The sequence below is a fragment of the Cherax quadricarinatus genome, chromosome 5 (assembly GCF_038502225.1).
Source record: "Cherax quadricarinatus isolate ZL_2023a chromosome 5, ASM3850222v1, whole genome shotgun sequence".
In the NCBI taxonomy this organism is placed as follows: Eukaryota; Metazoa; Arthropoda; class Malacostraca; order Decapoda; family Parastacidae; genus Cherax; species Cherax quadricarinatus.
The window spans coordinates 20028670-20037771 of NC_091296.1; the positions used below are offsets into that span (position 1 = coordinate 20028670).

General features: G+C 41.8%; 1 protein-coding gene across 7 annotated transcripts in view; it reads left to right on the forward strand.

Moving 5' to 3' along the window:
- LOC128684814 (pyruvate dehydrogenase phosphatase regulatory subunit, mitochondrial) overlaps window positions 1–9102 on the forward strand; it is a 170181-nt gene that overhangs the window by 68804 nt on the left and 92275 nt on the right. The gene's annotated exons all lie outside the window — the stretch shown is intronic.

Genomic DNA, 9102 nt, shown 5'->3' on the forward strand with positions numbered 1-9102 from the left:
CTGATGATACTGTGCTCTTGGGAGATTCTGAAGAGAAGTTGCAGAAGTTGGTGGATGAATTTGGTAGGGTATGTAAAAGAAGAAATTTAAAAGTGAATACAGGAAAGAGTAAGGTTATGAGGATAAAAAGATTAGGTGATGAAAGATTGGATATCAGATTGGAGGGAGAGAGTATGGAGGAGGTGAATGTATTCAGATATTTGGGAGTGGACGTGTCAGCGGATGGGTCTATGAAAGATGAGGTGAATCATAGAATTGATGAGGGGAAAAGGGTGAGCGGTGCACTTAAGAGTCTGTGGAGACAAAGAACTTTGTCCTTGGAGGCAAAGAGGGGAATGTATGAGAGTATTATTTACCAACGCTCTTATATGGGTGTGAAGCATGGGTGTTGAATGTTGCAGCAAGGAGAAGGCTGGAGGCAGTGGAGATGTCGTGTCTGAGGGCAATGTGTGGTGTGAATATAATGCAGAGAATTCGTAGTTTGGAAGTTAGGAGGAGGTGCAGGATTGCCAAAACTGTTGCCCAGAGGGCTGAGGAAGGGTTGTTGAGGTGGTTCGGACATGTAGAGAGAATGGATCTAAACAGAATGACTTTAACAGTGTATCAGTCTGTAGTGGAAGGAAGGCGGGGTAGGGGTCGGCGTAGGAAAGGTTGGAGGGAGGGGGTAAAGGAGGTTTTGTGTGCGAGGGGCTTAGACTTCCAGCGGGCATGCATGAGTGTGTTTGATAGGAGTGAATGGAAACAAATGGTTTTTAATACTTGACGTGCTGTTGGAGTGTGAGCAAAGTAACATTTATGAAGGGATTCAGGGAAACCGGCAGGCCAGACTTGAGTCCTGGAGATGGGAAGTACAGTGCCTGCACTATGAAAGAGGGGTGTTAATGTTGCAGTTTAAAAACTGTAGTGTAAAGCACCCTTCTGGCAAGACAGTGATGGAGTGAATGATGGTGAAAGTTTTTTTTTTTTTGGGCCACCCTGCCTTGGTGGGAATTGGCCAGTGTGCTAATAATAAAAAAAAAATTATTATTATTATTATTATTGTATTAGTATATTGTTATACTATTATTATTATACGTAGTAGGTTGGTAGACAGCAACCGCCCAGGGAGGTACTACCGTTTTGCCAAGTGAGTGTAAAACAAAAGCCTGTAATTGCTTTACATGATGGTAGGATTGCTGGTGTCCATTTTTCTGTCTCATAAACATACAAGGTTTCAGGTACGTCTTGCTACTTCTACTTACACTTAGGTCACACTACACATACATGTACAAGCATATACTATATACACACCCCGGTGGATTTTCTTCTATTTTCTTACTAGTTCTTGTTTATTTCCTCTTACCTCTATGGGGAAGTGGAACAGAATTCTTCCTACATAAGCCATGCGTGTTGTAAGAGGCGAATAAAATGCCAGGAGCAAGGGGCTAGTAACCCCTTCTCCTGTATATATTACTAAATGTAAAAGGAGAAACTTTCGTTTTTTCTTTTGGGCCACCCCGCCTCGGTGGGATACGGCCGGTTTGTTGAAAGAAAGAATTATTATTATTATTATACATATAATTATTATTATGTGAACAGTATTTAGATAAAGGTAGGGAAGTTTTTATTGCATTTATGGATTTAGAAAAGGCATATGATAGAGTGGATAGAGGAGCAATGTGGCAGATGTTGCAAGTATATGGAATAGGTGGTAAGTTACTAAATGCTGTAAAGAGCTTTTATGAGGATAGTGAGGCTCAGGTTAGGGTATGTAGAAGAGAGGGAGAATACTTCCCAGTAAAAGTAGGTCTTAGACAGGGATGTGTAATGTCACCATGGTTGTTTAATATATTTATAGATGGGGTTGTAAAAGAAGTAAATGCTAGGGTGTTCGGGAGAGGGGTGGGATTAAATTATGGGGAATCAAATTCAAAATGGGAACTGACACAGTTACTTTTTGCTGATGATACTGTGCTTATGGGAGATTCTAAAGAAAAATTGCAAAGGTTAGTGGATGAGTTTGAAAATGTGTGTAAAGGTAGAAAGTTGAAAGTGAACATAGAAAAGAGTAAGGTGATGAGGGTATCAAATGATTTAGATAAAGAAAAATTGGATATCAAATTGGGGAGGAGGAGTATGGAAGAAGTGAATGTTTTCAGATACTTGGGAGTTGACGTGTCGGCGGATGGGTTTATGAAGGATGAAGTTAATCATAGAATTGATGAGGGAAAAAAGGTGAGTGGTGCGTTGAGGTATATGTGGAGTCAAAAAACGTTATCTATGGAGGCAAAGAAGGGAATGTATGAAAGTATAGTAGTACCAACACTCTTATATGGATGTGAAGCTTGGGTGGTAAATGCAGCAGCGAGGAGACGGTTGGAGGCAGTGGAGATGTCCTGTCTAAGGGCAATGTGTGGTGTAAATATTATGCAGAAAATTCAGAGTGTGGAAATTAGGAGAAGGTGTGGAGCTAATAAAAGCATTAGTCAGAGGGCAGAAGAGGGGTTGTTGAGGTGGTTTGGTCATTTAGAGAGAATGGATCAAAGTAGAATGACATGGAAAGCATATAAATCTATAGGGGAAGGAAGGAGGGGTAGGGGTCGTCCTCGAAAGAGTTGGAGAGAGGGGGTAAAGGAGGTTTTGTGGGCAAGGGGCTTGAACTTCCAGCAAGCGTGCATGAGCGTGTTAGATAGGAGTGAATGGAGACGAATGATACTTGGGACCTGACGATCTGTTGGAGTGTGAGCAGGGTAATATTTAGTGAAGGGATTCGGGAAACCGGTTATTTTCACATAGTCGGACTTGAGTCCTGGAAATGGGAAGTACAATGCCTGCACTTTAAAGGAGGGGTTTGGGATATTGGCAGTTTGGAGGGATATGTTGTGTATCTTTATACGTATATGCTTCTAAACTGTTGTATTCTGAGCACCTCTGCAAAAGCAGTGATAATGTGTGAGTGTGGTGAAAGTGTTGAATGATGATGAAAGTATTTTCTTTTTGGGGATTTTCTTTCTTTTTTGGGTCACCCTGCCTCGGTGGGAGACGGCCGACTTGTTGAAAAAAAAAAAAATTATTAATATTATGCATATAATTATTATTATTATTATTATTATTATTATTATTATTATTATTATTATTATTATTATTACATTAAGAAGCATCTTTCCATCATACATTGCACAAGTTTCAATAAGATAGTCCAACAAACAAATGAGATACAATTCCCTAGATCAAGAGCAAGAGCCCCTCACCAATGTCAAGGAACCTGCCTTGAGGTCTGCTCGCTTGTGGAAATTTTGCTCGCATATGGAAGCATAAGGGGGTGTGTGGACCAGGTGTTTACAGTGAAACATATAAGTGAACAGTATTTAGATAAGGCTAAAGAGGTCTTTGTGGCAGTTATGGATTTGGAAAAGGCGTATGACAGGGTGGATAGGGGGGCAATGTGGCAGATGTTGCAAGTGTATGGTGTAGGAGGTAGGTTACTGAAAGCAGTGAAGAGTTTTTACGAGGATAGTGAGGCTCAAGTTAGAGTATGTAGGAAAGAGGGAAATTTTTTCCCAGTAAAAGTAGGCCTTAGACAAGGATGTGTGATGTCACCGTGGTTGTTTAATATATTTATAGATGGGGTTGTAAGAGAAGTAAATGCGAGGGTCTTGGCAAGAAGCGTGGAGTTAAAAGATAAAGAATCACACACAAAGTGGGAGTTGTCACAGCTGCTCTTTGCTGATAACACTGTGCTCTTGGGAGATTCTGAAGAGAAGTTGCAGAGATTGGTGGATGAATTTGGTAGGGTGTGCAAAAGAAGAAAATTAAAGGTGAATACAGGAAAGAGTAAGGTTATGAGGATAACAAAAAGATTAGGTGATGAAAGATTGAATATCAGATTGGAGAGAGAGAGTATGGAGGAGGTGAACGTATTCAGATATTTGGGAGTGGACGTGTCAGCGGATGGGTCTATGAAAGATGAGGTGAATCATAGAATTGATGAGGGAAAAAGAGTGAGTGGTGCACTTAGGAGTCTGTGGAGACAAAGAACTTTGTCCTTGGAGGCAAAGAGGGGAATGTATGAGAATATAGTTTTACCAACGCTCTTATATGGGTGTGAAGCGTGGGTGATGAATGTTGCAGCGAGGAGAAGGCTGGAGGCAGTGGAGATGTCGTGTCTGAGGGCAATGTGTGGTGTGAATATAATGCAGAGAATTCGTAGTTTGGAAGTTAGGAGGAGGTGCGGGATTACCAAAACTTTTGTCCAGAGGGCTGAGGAAGGGTTGTTGAGGTGGTTTGGACATGTAGAGAGAATGGAGCGAAACAGAATGACTTCAAGAGTGTATCAGTCTGTAGTGGAAGGAAGGCGGGGTAGGGGTCGGCCTAGGAAAGGTTGGAGGGAGGGGGTAAAGGAGGTTTTGTGTGCGAGGGGCTTGGACTTCCATCAGGCATGCGTGAGCGTGTTTGATAGGAGTGAATGGAGACAAATGGTTTTTAATACTTGACATGCTGTTGGAGTGTGAGCAAAGTAACATTTATGAAGGGATTCAAGGAAACCGGCAGGCCGGACTTGAGTCCTGGAGATGGGAAGTACAGTGCCTGCACTCTGAAGGAGGGGTGTTAATGCTGCAGTTTAAAAACTGTAGTGTAAAGCACCCTTCTGGCAAGACAGTGATGGAGTGAATGATGGTGAAAGTTTTTCTTTTTCGGGCTACCCTGCCTTGGTGGGAATCGGCCAGTGTGATAATAAAAAAATAATAATAAATATGGAAGCAAAAAATTGACCCATCGACTACTCGTATTTGGAAAAACTCACACGTGGATGTGCTCGCAAGTAGAGGTTCCACTGTATATACACATATAGAGTCACTGGACAGGTTCCTAAAACAACAAGAGGTTCTGAAAGCTTGTACAGTGGTCCCTCTATAATAGTTGGGCTCGATAGTCGTCCTTTTCAGAAATCGTCGCGTTATTTTAGTCCAAACATTGGTTCGCAAATGGTCGGGTGACTCGCTAATCGTCGTTCATCCTGGACGTGTACTCACGGCTCTGAGCCGCCTCGGTCTCCCTTCCCAGCCAATGTGCCATTGTTTACCAGTGAGTGACGGTCCCCTCATGTGTTCATACTAAATATTTCATAATATTCCATTCATTTTAGTGCTTGCAAGTGCTAAATAAGCTACCATGGCTCCAAAGAAAGCTCCTAGTGCCAAGCCTTTGGTAAAGAAGGTGAGAAATACGATTGAATTTAAGAAAAAAACACCATTGAACAATATGAAAGTGGCGTACCTGTGGCCGAACTGGCCAGGATGTATAACAAATCCCGTACAACCATATCTTCCATCGTGGCCAAGAAAAAGGAAATCAAGACAGCTGTTGTTGCAAAGGGGGCAAATATGCTGACAAAAATGAGATCATCAGTACTCGAAGAAGTTGGGAAGCTATTATTGGTGTGGATAAATGAGAAACAATTAGCAGGAGAGTGTATTATGACATCGATTATTTGTGAAAAGGCTAGGCAGTTGCATGACGATCTGGTAAAGAAATTGCCTGCAACGAGTACTGATATTTGTGAATTTAAGGCCAACAAAGGTTGGTTTGAGAGATTCAAGAACCGTAGTGGCATACACAGTGTGATAAGGTATGGTGAGGCTGCCAGTTCAGACTAAATTGCAGCTACAAAATTGGTAAGTGAATTCAAGGAGTACATAGAGGCTGAAGGACTGAAACTTGAGCAAGTGTTCAGTTGTGAAGAAACAGGCCTCTTTTGGAAGGAAATGCCAAAGAGGACCTACATTACTCAGGAGGAAAAGGGACTGCCAGGACACAAGCCTATGAAAGACAGGCTGACGCTCATGTTCTGTGCTAATGCTAGTGGGGATTTCAAAGTGAAGCCGTTACTAGTGTACCATTCTGAAAATCCCAGAGTGTTCAGGAAAAACAATGTTATGAAGAGTAAATTGTTTGTGTTTTGGAGATCTAATAATAAGGCATGGGTCACGAGGTGGTTCAATAAAGTGTTTGGCCCTAGTGTGAAGAATTACCTCCTGGAAAAGAAATTGGATCTCAAGTGCCTTCTAGTAATGGACAATGCACCTGCTCATCCTCCAAACTTGCATGACCTAATTCTGAAGGAGTTTGGGTTCATCTCAGTAAAGTTCTTGCCCCCGAATACCACTCCTCTCCTCCAGCCCATGGACTAGCAGGTCATTTCAAAATTTAAAAAACTGTACACGAAAGCAATGTTTCAAAGGTGCTTTAATGTGACCTCAGACACTCACTTGACCCTAAGAGAGTTTTGGAAAAAACACTTCAGTATCCTCCATTGCATAAGCCTTATAGGTAAGGCTTGTCAGGGAGTGACTACCAGGACTTCGAACTCTGCTTGGAGAAAATTTTGGCCAGATAGTGTCCACAAGAGGGATTTTGAAGGGCTTGTGGCTGACCCTGATGAGCCTATGTCAGTTGTTAACTCTATTGTGGCACTGGAGAGTTCCATGGGGTTGGATGTGAGTTTGGAGGATGTGGAAGAGTTGGTGGAGGACAACAATGAAGAGCTAACCACTGAGGAGCTGCAAGAGCTTCAGCAGGAAGAGCAACAGATTGCAGTTCAGAATCTTGCTGCAGAGGAGGAAGAGAGATGGAAGAAGGTGCCTTCTTCAGAAATTAAGGAGGTTTTTGAAATGTGGGGTAGGATGGAAAGATTTTTGGAGAAACATCACCCTGAGAAGAATGTTGCAAGCCATATCAACAACTTGTACAGTGACGGAGTCTTGGCCCATTTTAGGGAAGTTTTAAAGAGACACCAGAAACAGAGCTCTCTGGAGACTTTTTTTGCAAGACAGGACTCCAGTGACTCTCAAGCTGGTCCTAGTGGCATTAAGAAACAGAGAAGAGAAGTAACCCCAGAAAAGGACTTGGTACCTAAGGTGTTGATGGAAGGGGATTCTCCTTCCAAACAGTAACTAATCCAATCTGTCGCCTCCTCCAGTCTTCCATACACTAAGAAGAATCGCCAGTAAAGGTAAGTGTTATGCTGTTAATGTTTCATTCATCATGTCTCATTGTATTGTTTATGTACTACATCTATATTTCATGTAAAAAAAATTTTGTAGTACTTCTGGGTGTCAGGACGGATTAATTGTATTTACATTATTTCTTATGGGGAAAATTGATTCGAAAATCACCTATTTCGATAATCGTCGCAGTTCCAGGACTGGATTAATGACAATAAACAAGGGGCCACTGTAGTTGTGTGGGGATGGACTTGTAAATATGCTGAGTCACCAGTGTGTCTTGTGTCACAATTATGCATTATACCACCACTCACTAACCCTCACTGCCTTCCACAACACATCCCTTCCTCCCCTCAAACCTGGCTCCCTTCTTTCCTTCCTTCCTACCTGCCTTCCCTTCTTCCTCTCCTCTCTTCCTACCTACCTTCCCTTTTTCCCTCCCTCCCTCCCCTCCTTCCTTTCTTCCTTACTTCTTCCTTCCTCTCATCTCTTCCTACCTACCTTCCCTCCTTCCTTCCTACCTACCTACCTACCTTCTTTTCTTCCTACCTACCCTACCTCCTTCCTTCTTCCTTCCTCTCATCTCTTCCTACCTACCTTCCCTCCTTCCTCTCATCTCTTCCTACCTACCTTCCCTCCTTCCTTCCTCTCATCTTTTCCTTCCTACCTACCTTCCCTCCTTCCTTCCTACCCACCTCTCCTCCTTCCTTTCTTCCTTCCTACCTACCTTTCTTTCTTTCTACCTACCTTCCCTCCTTCCTTCCTACCCACCTTCCCGCCTTCCTTCCTTTCTTAATTCTTCTTTCCTTGTTTTCTTCTTTCAAGTAAATTTTATGTCCTGTGACACCAGTATAAGGTATATTGTATGTAAATTCACTTGTTGTATGCTACACAGTAACCGTACAAATATTGTATTTTGTTTATTACTATTTTTTTGTCATATATGTGCACATATAAAGTCACTGGACACCTCTTAGAACTGCTACAGCTTCTGTAAGCTTATAGTTGTTGTGTGGGGGTGTACTTGTAAATATGCTGAGTCACTGGCATAATTAGTGTCACAATGACAAATAACACCATCACTCACCACCCTCACTGCCTGTCAACTTCCTCCTCGCCCAACCAACCCACATGGAAATAAGTCACTGTCTGAATTTTTTCGGTTATCCTAGGTTGATGGTCTCCTTCCTTCCTTACATCCTACCTTCCTTCCTTCCTCTCTTCTCTTCCTTTCTTCCTTCCTACCTTCCTTCCTTCCTCCCTTTCTTCCTACCTTCCTTCCTTTCTTCCTTCAGGTTTCCTGGGCATTGCTTTCGGTCACAAACTCCTCAAAACCATGAAATTCATCTTCACTGACACTTCCATCTGTCTCTGAACTGTCACTTGGGAACAAAAGAGCCCCAGTTAGCCGAGGAGTGAGGAGTTTCTTAGCGCTAGACATGGTGAACAAGGTGTAATAAAATGGCTTTCCCACAATGCACCTCTGGGTCCCAGATTTTTTTGTACTGCACACACTGACCACAGAGACCCATTCTCTCACATCTAGGACTACCAGCCTTTTCCTGCTTGATTTGAGGACGCTAGAATTTATGCGTACTAGTATGTCAATAACCCTGGCATGTAAGAGATGTACTAGTATGTCAAAAACCCTGAAAGGGTTAATTTCCCATTCAAGTATGATAATATCTTTTTTGCAGTTTTGCAGTGTGTGGGGATTTCATGTAATACAGCTCTTGCAAATAGCATATGTGTGCTCTGCTGCATAGAAATTTGAGGTACTGCTTAGGTAGTGGAAATGATTAACTACCTTAACTCATGAAGTGATTCTTCAGTGAGGCTAGTTTTTAATTAATGATGATGGAGCTCATCACCTTAGCTTAGTGGGCAATGCCTGATGTGGTAAAAAAAAAAAAAGTGTGGCAGATACTATAATACTATAAGGTGAAGAATATTAGAGATAATGACAAATTTTTGTCTTACATTGTGGTACAGTGTAACTATGATAAGAAATTATGAATGGTATGTAACATCATTTCTACAAAATATTGTACTCTTATTAAAGGAAAGGTAACTAATTATTAACATTATCTAGTAAATAATAAATTCCTTTTGTAACTAC